The 16,045-nt window shown below is 36.1% G+C and overlaps 1 long non-coding RNA gene across 1 annotated transcript; it reads right to left on the bottom strand.

Moving 5' to 3' along the window:
- Positions 1 to 12,749: 12,749 nt before the first annotated feature.
- Gm36136 lies at positions 12,750 to 15,663 on the bottom strand. Its single transcript, XR_382037.2, has 3 exons — positions 15,210 to 15,663; positions 14,443 to 14,519; positions 12,750 to 12,816 (listed from the first exon to the last, which is right to left on the bottom strand). It is a non-coding gene; the product is annotated as a predicted gene, 36136 (long non-coding RNA).
- Between the last annotated feature and the right edge of the window lie 382 nt (positions 15,664 to 16,045).

The raw sequence follows: 16,045 nt of genomic DNA, 5'->3' as shown, positions 1-16,045 counted from the left end.
CAAGGAACAGAAGCTGTTCCAGTACAGACACTGCCCCTTACTAATGGTTATGCTGCATCGACCCAATCCTTTAGAATCCCTGTGATATAACTTTTCCTCCTGTGTGAGGTGAGAAAATGATATTGATCTCAGATTAATATTAGTGAATGCACAAATGAGTAAAATTAAACAATCATGTTTCATTTACCATGTAAGGTGTTTTGAGGAGATGAAGCGATTTTATTATTAACTGGAACTAAATGTTTTGTAATTTAAATTTTAATTAAAAAATGTGATTAGGCTGGATTGGTGGCTCACATCTTTAATCTAAGCATTCAGGAGGCAGAGACAGGCACATCTCTGAGTTCGAAGCCAGCCTAGCCTACAGAGCAAGTCCTATCTTTAAAAAAATTTTTTGATATAAAGATAAATCACATTGTAAAATAAAGGCCTTTGTGAGCTTCTGAAATTTTTATAATTCACAGATTCAGCATATGCTAATACACGATATTCTTGATGAACTTAACCTATCTAGTTACTAACACAATAAGCACATATATTTATTTTCTAAATCTCTCATACGTTTATATTTATTTTCTACCATTCTTGGCTATTTTGCTAAAATCTGTTTTGAAACAGTTGAGGTTTTGTTTATCACCAACAAAATAGAATTAATGAATATATCATAACCTAAAAAAATTTGAAAATTACTAAAAGTCCCAAGATTTGGCATCTTCATGTTTGCTTGATTGTTCATATGTCTTGTGGTATCTGGTCCATCCTCTCTTCCCCCAAACAAGAGTCAATTATGGGTTTATTTAGGTGTGTCATCCATTTTTCGTAGCATGCTCTTCCTACCACTATTGTAGTTAGACTTCTTTAAGTAATGGCTTTATGAGGCAAAATCTCCTGTATCCTTTGGCTTGCCTTACATGCAATATTTAGCCAAGATATCTTGAGACTCCTGATTGTTTCATTTCTCCCCTCTTCCCCAAGTGAACGCATAACTCTTTCCAGAATGCACATATATTTTATAATTGTTGGCACTCTAGCAAGCTATAAAACTAGTAAATAAACTCCCATTGGATGCAAATCTTAGACATTAGAGTTAAATCGCCAACAAACTGGAATAATATTGATAACAGTAAAAGCGTGGGGTCTCATTAAACTGAGAAGCATATCTTCCCTATCATGAAATGGATCTGGGAGGGTAATAGTTCTCCCTAAGAGGACTTTATTTATGGCATCAACTGGGACATAAGCTATAATATGTAAATTGAGACTCACTGTCATTTTCAACCACTTTTTTCCAAGCAGTGTCATTGTCTAAATATGTCCTTCATAAGTAAAAGCACTGAGAAATTCATTAAACTGCACTCTAATAATGGACCCTATATTTCATTTCCAAAGAGCATTGTAGATATCTGTCCTCAGGCATTATTATACCTGGATTCCTGAGTAATCAGTCACTTTCAAAGACTTATGGTAAGAGATTCTGGCATGAAAAGTTAATAGAATAAGATCACTCATGAAAAGTTAAGATAAGAACTAAACAGTAAAAATTAGAAATTTGAGTTTCATTTCCATCACAGGAATGATACTCATTTTGAACCTATTTCCACCCCTACCCCCAAGGTCTCAGTTTACCCACCTCAAACACCAGTAACCAAGGCCGTCATTTCTAATGTTTGTTTGAGTATCCTTTTCATCTTTCTAGTTTTCTCACTTCACACTTGAAACAATAACCTAAAGCATAAACTCTTTGCAGAACCCACAGATCACCACCTGTACAAGCCAGCATTATTGTTCAGCGTCAAAATCATGACAGCTTTCACATATCCAAAAGCATCTTAACTGCACTGACAGCCAAGAGCCAAAAACCGGCACAAGTACAGACTTCAAACTCGGCTGCAGCAATGATGAGCCCTGAAGCAGCCGCCAGCTTTCGTCCTTTCCACTAGAGATCAAATCATAAAATAGTTGGAAGCTGCATCGTCTACTGTCAAAAAACAGAGCAAATGTGAAAGCTCTTTGGTTTTGCTGGTTTAGTCACATTGAGTGAACTTTAAACATCATACTAAAGTTGTTTTTATGTGAATTCATATACTGGCTGGGAAACAGTAATGTAATTTTGGTGTTAAGCATGACGTATGCTTGCTCAGATGTCACTTAGGAAGGTCCTCTGAGACAAAGCTGTCCTTTTTCCTCATTCCCTCAGTTATTTTGATAGACACTATTACTATTTTGTGTTATTTTGATATCCGATGTGTCAGAGAAATATTTGTTCAAGAACTAAATAGGATAGCCTTTCTTGATTGTAATCATTTTATTAGTTCACAAATAAAAATACTGACTTACTATTTGTAATGTGGTCATCTGTGTGAGTCATAAGGGAGATGTTTGGGGTACTTTTACATTGCAATTAGTTCTTATAATTCTGGTAATGAATGATAGCATAAGGTAAATATATACATATACACATACACATACATATACATATATATATACACATATATATATGTATATATGCCTATATAATGTGTATATATTTATATTTAAACACACATAATATATATATCATGACAGCAGTACAATCAAAATGCCAGGAGAGAAGAGCAAGGTGTCAGTATGACCATGCTCAAGTGGTTCACAAAGGAAATTTTTATAGTTCTTTAACTGAGTCTTCCCTGTACATGGACTTAGGTTTGGTCATAAGAGTCTAGAGGCAAGCTGGAGATAGAACTTAGTATGTATAGATATTGCCAAGCATGTAAAAAGTCCTGGGTTTCATGCATAGCAACACATATAACAGGCATCTCAGTACTTTGATAGTAGAAGCAGGAGTATCCAAAGTTCAAAGTCTTTATTGGCTACATAATGAATTGAGTCAAGTCTGTGCCACATGAGAGTCTCTCTAAACTTGAAGTATTTGGAATGTATCATGTGAGTTTATTGGTGACCATGAATATTCAGGCTTTCTCTTGTGGGTAGGAATATATGAACCCTCATAGTCATGCTGGGACTACTATTTCTCTGGTTGATGTCAGATGAGATAAGGCATGTGATATAACACACAAGCACTCCGTGATTTATTCCTCCAACTAGGAAAATGTCCACGCAAACCTAGGCTATGACAATGACCAGAAAAGTAAGCTGCACAATTTTTGAAATGTGTAAATGAAATCAGCAAATCTGTCAATGCCTGTTTGCATGCCATCACTGTTGGCTGAGTCAGCGGTGGCCAGCACTCCATTAGGAGATTCTCATTTGCTGAGGTGTCAGGGCAGTGAGTAACTAATAAGCACTTGCTTGATGTGAAATGTCTCTTTCTTGCAATAGTGGACCCATCACAATCATAGTGACTGTCTCGTCAGTCCGCATCTACTTCACTTTGCTTGCAGTAAATGAAATGAAGCACTCAATGAACCTCTTTCCATGTTCAGTGCATGCCATAGGTCACACACAACTGGGCAGACAGACAAGGGACTCATTGCTTACAATTCTATTTAGGAGGCTAACCACCTAGAAACTGTAGATAAAGACATGTGCGTACTGTTTCAGTTTGGGTGGGAAATGTCCTAATGTGTTGCCCGCTTGGTACCCAGCTGGTGGTACTCCTTTGGGAGGTTGAGGAAACATTAATATGTAATGTCTAGATAGACACAGGGTTTGAAGTTAATAGCCTTGTTATTGTCCCATCTTAATCCTCTTCTTTTGTTTGCCCAATTTGGACAGATGTGCATAAGACATAAGCAAGCATCTACCTGGAAAGAATTAAGTAGCTGCTTCTGCCTCAGTGCCTTTTGCCATGATGAACTATGTGCCCCAAAAATATGAGCTATAATAAACTCTTCTTCCCTTAAGTTGCTTCATGTCCACTGTTTAATCACAAGTACAGAAAATGTACTTGTTGCATACAGCCAACCCTCCTGAGGGGAGTGTCAGTACATCAAATGTGAAAAGCCTTTTCCCTCAGACTTGTCTCGTGTTAACTTTAACCAGGAATGTGTCAAATACTGAGTTGTTTTTCCCTTTTTCTGAATATAAAGAAAATAAAGGGACAGAAAAAAGAAGTCCAACCTAGCTACTTGAAGAATGTAGCTGTAAATGTGCTTCTTTATGGAAATGATCAAATATCTATGAGGTGATTCTATGGGTTGTTTTCTTAATTTTATGCCTACAAAAGGCGTGTAGTGTTTTCTTTTCTTCCCCTATAATGTCCATTTAGTCTTTCTGTCCACCTTTATCTTTTATTCACCTTCTGCATCTTAGGTCTCTGGTATTCTCCACACAGTGGTCTCTGTGGACTTTACTACTTTTTGGTACTACTGTGACCTACAGAGTGTTCTGTATGAGAAGCCAGAAGATCAGATTTCACACAAAGATTTTTATTATCATTAACATTCAAATACAGATTTGCCTCAAGCAAATGTGAAATCAATCTGTGTAAATATTACTATTTGCAATGTATGGAAGAAGAAACTAAAATATACCAATGTTTTAAGACATCTCTCCAAGTATAACATAATTGTAAGTGACTGATTCAGAATATTAACTCACAGCTCCCAATTATAATACTTTTCTGATTATGGCATGCTGGCAACCAGCTTCACTTCTGTGTGGATTGAGTTATTACATGTCACATGTGAGATAAACTGCCAAAATAAATGCTAATCAGCCAATTAGGATAAAGTTATTCATAGAAGTGCTATATTTCTGATCTTTGGGGCAATTACAATGTTTAGATGTAGTAAGATCTAGTTTGCATTTCTAAATAAGCACTTTGTGAGCTCAGCAGATGGTATGAATTATGAGATAGAAGAAATACTCTACATGAATCAAAACATAATATGTGTATTTTGATACTTAGTTCCTAGGATAGAAAAGCAGTATTTTAATATTTGTTTTGTTCTTTACTTTGTTTAATGATAAAGTATTTTAAGACGAATGCTTGAATTTCCAATATTTTACATTTGCAATAAAAATATAAATGTAGGCCAACATTCTCATATGTGATATTTTTACAGCCCTCTACTTATAACATCTGGTGATAGTGGAATGCCTTTGCTACAATGAGTAGACAAGGGATTAGGAAGCTCGTTGAGGAGGCACAATGTTGATATGCTAGTGTGAGGACCTCATAAGAGCCAGCTATGTCAGCATGGACATTTCTACTCCTACCTCTAAAGAAGCAAGAGGCAGGAAAAAAAGAAGAACCAGTGGGGCTTATTGACCTTCTAGTTCCGTGATCTTTGAATTAATTAAAAGACTCCGACTAATATTAGGTGGAAACTAAATGAGCAAGAAACCTATTGTGGTCCTCTGGTCTCCCATGCACATATCCTCATCGTTATTCTGATATACATCTTTAACTCACATATATATAGGCTCATTCAATCAGGTTCTATGAGGACACATGAGCTCCTTCTCCCACCCTTGTGATGACATAGCAAAAACATAGTCGTTTATGAACAAGAGCACATAGCCATGGAACCTGTTAATTTCCAAGCTTCCAAACAAATGGAAGAAATAAATGTATATTTGTATAAGCTGCAAACAATATTTTTGTAGGAAATCATTCAGACTAGGGAGCCTATACCTTCAAGTCCTTAGCATATATGTATATATACACATATATGTATATATGGTATGTATATATATGCATATATGCATACATATGTGTGTACATATGTACATAAGCATATATACACATGTATTTATGTATATCCCAAGGATTTTAATATTATATATATATGTATATATATGTATATTTAAATATGTAAGTATACTCATATAAATGTAAGTGAATATATAATATATATCCATATCAGATATAATACTTTTCAGCTATAGATATTTGACTTGAGTCATTTTATGTATTTCACATACCCTTTATTCAATATTTTTCTTATGTTTTTAAATATATAAATATAGTTTTAAAGTATTTTGGTATCTATTTACATATTGGGTCATCAGTGTTTTTTTCTGAGTTGGTTTTCAATGACTGCTTTATAATGTGGATTTTAATTTTCTTGATTTTTATGTACCTGGCAGCTATTTCACTGTTTATTCTGTGGATACTAGATGATTTTGACAAATAATGAAGCTTTTTTTTTTCCTGGTATGTAGTTACATGATTTAGAAATTGGTTGTCCCTACCAACCTTTGTTTTTAAGCTTTTCCGTGTGGGGACTGTACAGTATTTATTCTAGGATTAATTTTCCTCTCTACTGAGTCAAAACCCTCCTGCGTACTATACTCAATACTCCCTGACACATAACACTTAACAATCATCCTGGTAGAATTCAGAGCCAGTGGAAGTGTGGTGTGATCTCTTGCTGTTGCTTCTTTGTGTTCTTCCAGAACGTTCTGTCTCCCCTAGACTGATTACTTTCAAAGCTCCAGGGAAATATCTGTCTACTAAATCTCTCTTCTGTAGTCTTTTTTTCCAGGTACTCTGTTCTGTTGCCCAATTTTTACCATGTCTTCTTTCCCCTCCATGTACTTAAGATTGAGAAACTATAAGTAAGCATCACATTTAGACAGCTAACACTCAAGCTTTATCACTTTGCTTTGGCCAGGGCCTCCTGCTCTTCACTGCTAGAGACCCAATAACATTAATTCTATTGCTTTGGTGTATTTGTTTTATGTCATTATACAATATAGCATTATCTACCCAGTTATTATTCTGGGGAAAACAATTAAGTTCAGACCCTGCTGCCACATGTTTACTAATGCCAACTTGTACATGCACATGTTAAAAAACAGAATGTTTAAAATATTGTTCTAATTGACAGTGATTATCGTGTATATAATAAATGGCAGGAAACAGGACCTAGAGTAAAAAGTGCATTACATGCGGAATGATGAATATTTGAATTCACTTCTGAATCAAAAGTTTAACAAAGGTATTTCTTGGTATCCAACCTGTTAGCAAAAAAGTCTATGTAGTTTCTAACATAATAAAATAATTATCATTAATCTCTGTTGATTATTTATAAGATAACCAGCTCGCCCTTTAGAGGAGCCATCAGTAAACACCAGAGCAGCATTTGCTGTTGTATATGAACATGGTATCATTGAGTAACTTGTACACATTTCACATGGTGCTATATGTTATTTAATCCTTATTCAAAATATGAAATTTGTTTCATCCCTCCCATGGAAAAGAAAAGGAATGTGTTACTTGGAGCAGCAAACCTTCTTAAATAAAACAGTGAGTTGGTAAACAGATTATTGGAGACAAAAGCCTGCCTCTTTCCCTTTCATGAAAGCAGAATGTTTCAAACATGCAACTATTCTGCAAATTTGCTTTGAGATAAAAGCCAGCAGATAAAGAGTGCATCTCCTTTCCCACTGACATTTTCCCTTACACTTATTATGTGAAGCTTGAGCTGTTTTATTTTATTGTGGTTCTCAAATAAAGCATTAACAACCTCATGCTATAATTACAAATCAGACCAATGAGGCCTCATCAGAAGAAGCACAAAGGGAACATAGAAGTTAATAACCCGTGGTTAGAATGCGAAAGAGACATTATTTAATATTTGAGCTTTATGATAAAGCCGACCATTTCCCTAAAACTTCTAACTTGAAAGTTACAAGCCTAGACTCCCATGGAGATTACACTGCTATAGACAGACACACAAGTGCACAAGAAAGCAGATGATAAATATTAGTGAATCATAAATGCAAGCAGGGAAAATAAGTTCTCATTGAATTTTTATGATATGATGAGCTCATAGGATACAGAAAATCACAAAAATCAATAATCTTGCATTCTACCTCATAACTATTGAAAGTTCTGGTTGGAACTTAAATAAAAATGTGCTTTTGTTTCTAAGTAATGTGGAGGTATTACTTTAGAAAACACATGGAGATGCTGAGCTAGATGAATAGTAGCTTTTTCTGTTATAAAAAATAGTAATCTTTTAGAGTAATTCCCGAGTATCCACTTGCAAAATTAATAGAGACTAAAATGAATATTAATTTGGAGCTTTCTGGGGGAATTATGGTTCTTTACTTCATTTGTATATGATTAATAATTTTAATATATAGTGCCAAACCGCTGTCTAATGAGCCTGAAAAACTGTGAAACAAACATATTAGCCTCCTAGCATGAATTAGAATTGGTGTTGTGTAGAACCAAACGTTTTCCTATGACATATACAATGTTAGTGTGCTTTTTTATGCTTAGCCAATGACAAAAATAAAATTTTTTTTATTTCTACCTGGTTTTTATATTTGTGTTGTGAGCCTAGCTGCTAATGGCTGAGCCATTTCTTCATCACAATAGCTAGGTCTTCTTAAACAGTAGCTACAAGTTTGATATTCAGGAATTTTAATTAAAAAGAAGCTATGGTATTTTAAGGAAAATATACAACATTTTATAGTGACAATCCTTTTTGCTTAAGGTTTTCTTGAGTGCTAATCAGTGAAAGCCTGTGAACAGAACATACACACAAAAGGACAATGGACATCGCTTTGAGCCCCTTAAGCAACGGCCGGCCAGGAATCACCACCAGGCAGGCCTCATGCACAGGATGCGCACTTCTACAATCTTTCTCTTTCATTGAATGCTTATTTTTGTCACTCTGAATGAATTTTGCAATAATCATATTTGTTAGAGAGACACCATCTAAGATGGTAATCACTTTTCATTTCCATATCTCTACATGTGCAGGGACAAACCATCTGGAGAAAAATCTGGAAAGAAGCCAGGCAGGTCTGCTGTTAAATTTAATTTAGTCAATTTTTATATGATGTGAATTGCAAGTGAATTTCTACTAATTCTCATCACTGACTTTAAACTTTGCAATGTGGTATAATTGAATAACTATGGAAGCTACATGTTTATTTGTATTTATGACCCAATTCTTTTCATATCATTCAGTAGAAATCAATAAATTCCTGTGGTGGCTCACATCTCTAATCCCAGCACTCAGGCAGCTGATACAGGAGGCATGCCATTAAGACTACACTATCATAGGCTACACTGTCAATTCTAAACCAGTGTGCACTGCAGAGTAAGACCTGGAGCCCATTCTTTTTTTTTTTTTTTTTTAAGAAACAAAAGAAAAAACTAAAAGAATGAAAATGGACTCAGAGTTCAATCAAATACTAGTAATATCCTACATATTCAGTATACTGTCAAAAATAAATTAATACATTATTTTCTGTCATGAGTCTCTTGTAGTCTAGTGAACAAGATGGATGTGCCCACAGTCAAGACAAAAACAATCAAAATGATTATTTGACTTATTGAATATAGATTTTTTCCTAACTTAAAATGTCACAGTTTATGATTTATTGATCTTACTAGGAAAAGAACGCTGGTCTGTACTTCATGAAAATCATGATTTGCATGTTTGAATTTGACTTTCTTCTTTGCCTAGTAGGTTTGTGCTATGACATTATTTCACAATACATTGAAGCAGCAGTGAACTGGTTGTCCATAAAATACCAGGGTAATAACCCACCTGCTGCAACTCTGGGCTGCTGAGCTTGGGTGTAGTGAACACATTCCAACCTAAGACACTTTCAGTTTGTCATGGATGAAGAGACAAAAGCTCACCAGGAGTCAAGAGTCACTGTCCTTTCTCTTTGTCGCCAGAAGCACACTTTCCTCGGAACTTTTCATTGAGTCTATTTCAATTACAAGTCCCCATAACTGAAAACCTCGCCTCTTATAGTTATCTGAACAAATTATCTTCCTGGAGCACAAGTCCGTTCTTTCAGAGTGACAACAGGCCTCTACTGTTTCAGGGAAAGGCATGGGACAGTTTGTCCCGTCTTGTCCCCAAGTACTAGAGCACAATTGTATCCTAACAGTATTGCACACAGATCTGTTGTCCCTTCATAACACATGCAGACCTTCCCAGACAGTCATAATTAAACTGCACATACAGAGATAGACATAAACAGAGAAATGGGGAATGGGAAAGCCATACACACATATCATGAACTCATGAATTCCTAGACACTGGGTAGTTTATTTTGTTTGTTTAAATACTTATTTGTCTTTGTCTTGACTGCCCAATGTCTACAAAATTATTTTGCAAAGACTAGCTACAGTAGTTTAACTTAAAAGTAACTGCTCTAATAGAAAAGAAGGCTGTTTCAGGTGCAGGGAAAGAGAAATTAGTTTTATCAATTGGAATTGAAGGAAGCAGAATATTAATTTTTCCTTGAAAAGGCATAGTTTGGGGACTGGAAAGATAGCTCAACTGTGAAGACCATTAATGTTTTTCCAGGGGACCTGTGTTTCTTTTCCAGCACCCTCTTCAGGCTCATAGCCAACAAGAAGCTCCAGGGAATCAGAAACACTCTTCTGTCCTCCATGAATGCCCTTGTATACATGGCATACACTATCATAGAGACATACACATACATAAGAATGAAAACAAATTGATTTTTAAAGGAAAATGCATACCTTATTTTGTTTGATTTATTTATTCACTTTACACCCTTTCTGTTCTCTCTTCTAAGTCCCACCCTTACAGGTCCCTTCCCCCATTACTGCTATGCCTTCTCTTAGAGAAGAAGAGGATGCCCCCCCCTTGGGTGCCACACCATCTGGGACATTCAGTCCCTGCAAGACTAAGCACATCCTCTCCCACTGAGACCAAACCAGGCAGTCCAGTTAAGGGAAGGGAATCCAATGGCAGGCAACAGAGTCAGAGACAGTCAGTCTCCAAATGTTAGGTGACCCATAAGAAGACCAAGCTGTACATCTGCTACAAATATGTAGGGGGGCTAGGTCCAACCCCTGCATGCTCTTTGGTTGGAGGTTCAGTCTCTGTGAGCTCCCATGGTCCAAAGTTAATTGACTCTGTAGGCCTTGTGGTGTCCTAGACACCTCCAGCTTGTTCAATTCTATTCCCCACTCTTCCACAATATTCCCAGAGCACTGCCTGATGTTTGGCTGTGGGTCTCTGCATCTGTTTCCACCAGCTGCTGGATGAAGCCTCTCTGGGGAAAGCTATGCTAGGTTTCTATCTGCAAACATAGCAAAGTATCATTAATAGTGTCAGTGATTGTCTTTCTAACACAGGTTGTATCTCAAGTTGGGTCAGTCATTGGTTGGCTGTTCTCTCAGTCTCTGCTCTATCTTTATCCCTGTGCATCTTGTAGCCAGGAAAAATTTTGGGTTGAAAGTTTTGTAGATGGGTTGATGTCCCCTCCCTCCACCTGGTTACAGGAGGTTGTTACTTCCAATATCCCCTCAGTGGTAAAAATCATCTAGGGTCGGCTCCATAGACTCCTCAGAGACTTCCATGGCCAAGGTTTCCAGCAAGTCCCAGAGATGTCCCCCACCAATTTCTATTCTCACTCCTGGCCCTGTTCTGTCCCCCTACCCTTGCCTAATCCTCATCTCTGTTCCCCTTCTTACTCCCTCTTCAACCTAGTTCCCTCTCTCCATCCATCTCCGATGAATACATAATTTGTTAAAGACAAAGATAAGAAAATGAATAAAACAAAGTTTTCTGAAACAAAAGCACAACAATAAAATGTCACATTTCTTCACAAGGTTTTGTGCTGAGTTTGAGGATGTGATCTCTAAGTCACTCATAAAATAAAAAGAATGATCTGTTAAAATTTGGATGCTTTGTCTTATATAAAATGTTTTACTAAAAATGCTTCATCCTCTCATTTTATTTACAGGGTTTTAATATTGTCTGTGACAGAAAAGCAGCTAGTTAGAGTGTTCTTTCTTAAATTATTTCAAAGTTACTCATGGCTATTTCTCACTGCATAGGTGAGAGCACAAAGAAATTCACTTTACTAGAATTTTGTTGGAGGCATTGCTGTCTAGATCGAGACATTACCTTGTCCTTATTTCTCTGTCTTCTTCCTTTATGTGTAAATAGAAAAGATGAGTGATTGTTGACAATTAAAATTGTTCCAGTTGAATAACAAGCCTCTATGCCATTGATACCATGCTACTAGCACTCACCATTTAAACACTTAGCTGTTGCAAAAAGTATAAAGCTCACCATATGCTTTATTTTTTTTTCTTTCCTGTTCAGAGACAGATGTAGCTTTGGACTGTGGCAAGTCTGTAACAGTTGCTGATAGACAAAGCAAAAAGAAACATGGTACTCCATATTGTTTTAGTAAAGTATTCCCAGATATACTCAGCAACTTATAATTTTACCATTATTAATAAACATTTAGGGAGGCCAACTTATCAAGCTAATTGATCAGCTATGGTTATATGTGGTATATGAAGTGGCATATAGATGAAACATGTCAATGATTGATTCCAATCCCAAATGAAACTAATAAATTATAGAGCAGTGAAGAGACTCAATCAGGAGGGTCTTTTTGCAGCATCTATAATAAAATATTGTCAGTTTAGGCATTTAACATCCTCTGTCAGCAGATGGACTGATATAATGAGTTATTGTAAAAATATGGAATAACTGTGGCAAGTCGTTCAGTTTTGCATAACAGACATTTTCAAGAAAATTAAAATATTAGAATTATGACAAATATAATAGTTGTTTTTTATACTAAAGTAATGAAAGTTATAGGAGATAATTTGGAAGACAAAATTTGAATTTCTATATTTTTAACTGAATCCTTAAATACAAAAAATCACAATTATAATACAGATTTCCTAATAGAAATTCTAGGCAGGTGGGGGTTTAAAAATTATGGCTACAGAGGTAGGAGATTTACCTTAGTAGAGTCCTTGCTTTAGCACATACGAGGTTCATTCCTTGGCATGGCATAAACTGTACATTTTTGTGTACACCTATAATCCCAGCACTCAAGAAATGGAGGTAGCTATATCAGAAGTTCAAAGTTGATTCTTGGCTGGAATGCATGAAACTGAATTTGAAATGAAGCAAACAATAATCTTAACACTTAAATTATATTTGACAATGAAAACAGAAATGATTTATGGCTAAAGTGGAAGGTGCCCTTTCTGTGGTACACAATGACCTGAACAGGAAACATGGACACAGGTGTGATTATTGTAGTGCTCTGGGGAATGCACTAAACAAAGCACAAAGCAAAGAATCTAGCTTATTTCACACTTAGAAACATAGAGGGATGATTTTTTATTTGTTTTTAGAACAGTCATTAAAATCCATTATGTCTATTTTCCTATTTTCCCCTTGAGACTTGAAGTTGACCTAGAACACTTCATCCATGAGGACTGCTAACATCTCATCCATTATAATATTCACTTGATCTGACACAGAAGAGCTTTGTGTCTGCCTGAACATCTTCTCAGAGATGCTCTCTGCCATCCTTCCATTACACACAGTTATAGGTCTGGCTGTGCTCACATTCAGAACAACTTAGGGGAAAAGCATAGAAACTATTATTTACATGAATTTATGATTAACTGAGCTCAGTTACAAGTGACTTGTTCATCTCTTAAAAGAATTAACTGGGGTGATGGCTTAGTAGCTAAAATTGCTTGTTGTACAGCTTGATGGCCGAAGTTTGATTCTCCAATCCAATCTCCAACTAGTTTCTGAAAGTTATCCTCTAAACTCTTTGCTTCAGCCCAAACTCACATTCTCATTCACATATTAGCACAATCAGTAACAATAAACTAAAATATAAAAATTATGAAGATTGGTTAGCTTAATTTAATTTTTCTTAGATTTCCTCCATACTTTGTTTTCATGCTCTTAAATATTAAGAGTGTTACAAAAATTTTGATTTAAAGTTTTATGACATAATAATTTTGTATCAAGTCATATCATTTGAGTTTCAGAGTGAATTTATAATAAAAATTCAAACATGCAAGTGAAGAAGTAAAGTACCTCATAGCTCCAGTGAGTACCAAGGTGTGGCATCACTTTGCATCTTATTATGTACACATACACCAAAGCCCAGGAAGTAACCTGAGATAGACTGGGGACAGTAGGAGCTTCTTAGGACAATGGTGGCTTCATATTCAAACCCCTCGTGCTACCTTAGATCTCCTTTTGGTTGGTTCAAATGTCTTCTGTGTAATGAATTAGGACTCATTATAATAGCATCTAGTGAATTCTGACAGTCTGTCTATCAAACTGTTAAGCTTGGAGGTGATTTGACCAAAATTCAGAATCATAATTGATGTCAGAACTTTGGATATGCTTAGGAAATTCAGAGCATTGATCTCTGAACCTCTCAATATTACTAATTCAGGTAACAACATTGTTGAAAGTGAACAAACTTGCCTCAATATTTCATGTGTAGTTCTACCTGCCCAATGGTCAAAGTATGAATATATCTTTTCTTGATAAGACAACTGAACTCAACTTTTCATACATAGGTTTAGAGTGTATAGATTTGTATCCTAATCATAGCCTGTATTTGTCCCATATGCTGCTTTTTATTCAAATGTATTCTATCTGGAAAGACATTAATTCAGCAATGATCATACAGAAAATGCTCTCTCAGTTGAAATTGAGCTCTTTTTTTATGGATCAAATCAAAATTATGATAATAAAATACCTTGATTTCCATGGAAACTTTGTCTCTTAGATGCTGACTCTGCTGCATCTATTTTAGTGCCTTCTTGGTTTCTGTGACTATAAAAATAATATATAAAATGAAAAGGAGGTAGGTTTTCCTCAGAAATGTCTTGTTCTTGTAGGATCAACACATTTTAGAACAATTAAAATGCACTAAATGTCATAAAGTTTCATGTTCCCCAGTGACAAGAGAGAAGTAGATAAGGTAGAGAGAGAACCCCAGAACAGCAATTCAGAGAGCATCCTTGCTGGAGGCCTGGTTCTTACCTCCTCTCATTTCTTACCCTTGTTTAGAGTTCCCGTGAGGACATGACTAAGGCTTAGAGGTTGTACCTAGGTACCATATGGTTAGGACAACTAGACTGACCACCTCATTCTTCTCCCTTACCTCACCTCAGGTTCTAACATCCGTCTCTTTAAAAGTACCTGACTTGTATTTAATGTAGCATGACTGAGTGCAGGGTTCTCTCTTTTCTGGATCTCTACCTTCCAACTTCCTCCTTTTACTCTCCCTCTTTCCCTCCCTCCCTTCCACTCCCCTCCATCCATCCCATTTATGAATATAAAAATTTTTCTATATAAAACTGACTCTATGGGTCTGTGAAACTCATTTATATATATATTTTTGAAACAAGAACTCAAAGCCACTGTCTGAGGGCAGCATTGGTGGCCATTAAGTTTTCTTAGACCATGGCCCCTGAGCTAAACTTACCACGATCTGAGAAAGGTTCTGTCAAACTCAAATACCTGTACATTTTCTTTATTACCAGGATGGATCCAAAGTCTGAATTGAGGCAATCAGCAAGTCCAGGAGGAATAGATCTTTCCAGATAGGAGGAGGTGCAGTGTCATTCACTCTTACAGTCATTCAATAATGTCATAACATTAAAACAAAACAAAATAGAGAAGAAGGTAATCACAACGGAGGCTCTCTAGTAACATCTGCTGACCTAACATGTTGTTATGTACTTTATCCAAACCATCGGGAAGACTGACTATATTTCACTGTCATTGACCCTTGTGTAAACTTCTCATTTGGGGAATCTAGGCATTTGTGCTGGTGTTGAATAAAGGGCCACTTACATCTAAGCCTGCAAGTCTATCATTGAGCTATGTCACCTCTCATTCGTATGTCATGTGAAAAACAGTTTTTACCACCTTTTCATCAGCTGGTTCTTACCTCACTTTTATTTGTGTTACCAATTTGATATCTGAAAGAATATGTATTGTGCTACTGAATATTTTACGTTTAGAAACTACATCTTTACTATTGCAAGTATATAGATAGGGGAACATCTATAGCCTTAATTTAAGGAATTTCAGTCACTTACACCCTTGTAGCAGAGATATTTTCAGAAACAGGTCCAAACCCAAGGGTCCTGAAACCAAACATCACATTATGAGGCCATGTCCACCCATCTAAAATAAGTGCCCAGATGATCATCTCTGAGCACCCAGTGTGTTAAACGCTATCTTCAGAATAACAGAGAGTATAGCCATCTGAACTAAAGGAAAATTAAATCAATAAGCATTTTATATGGGGATCGGGCAATGCAGCGCTTAATTCAAATTGCTAAAGCTCT

This window comes from Mus musculus, chromosome 13 (assembly GCF_000001635.26).
Source record: "Mus musculus strain C57BL/6J chromosome 13, GRCm38.p6 C57BL/6J".
NCBI classification, from domain to species: domain Eukaryota; kingdom Metazoa; phylum Chordata; class Mammalia; order Rodentia; family Muridae; genus Mus; species Mus musculus.
Note: the sequence above shows the minus strand (reverse complement) of the source record. Positions and strands in the feature narration are given on the sequence as shown.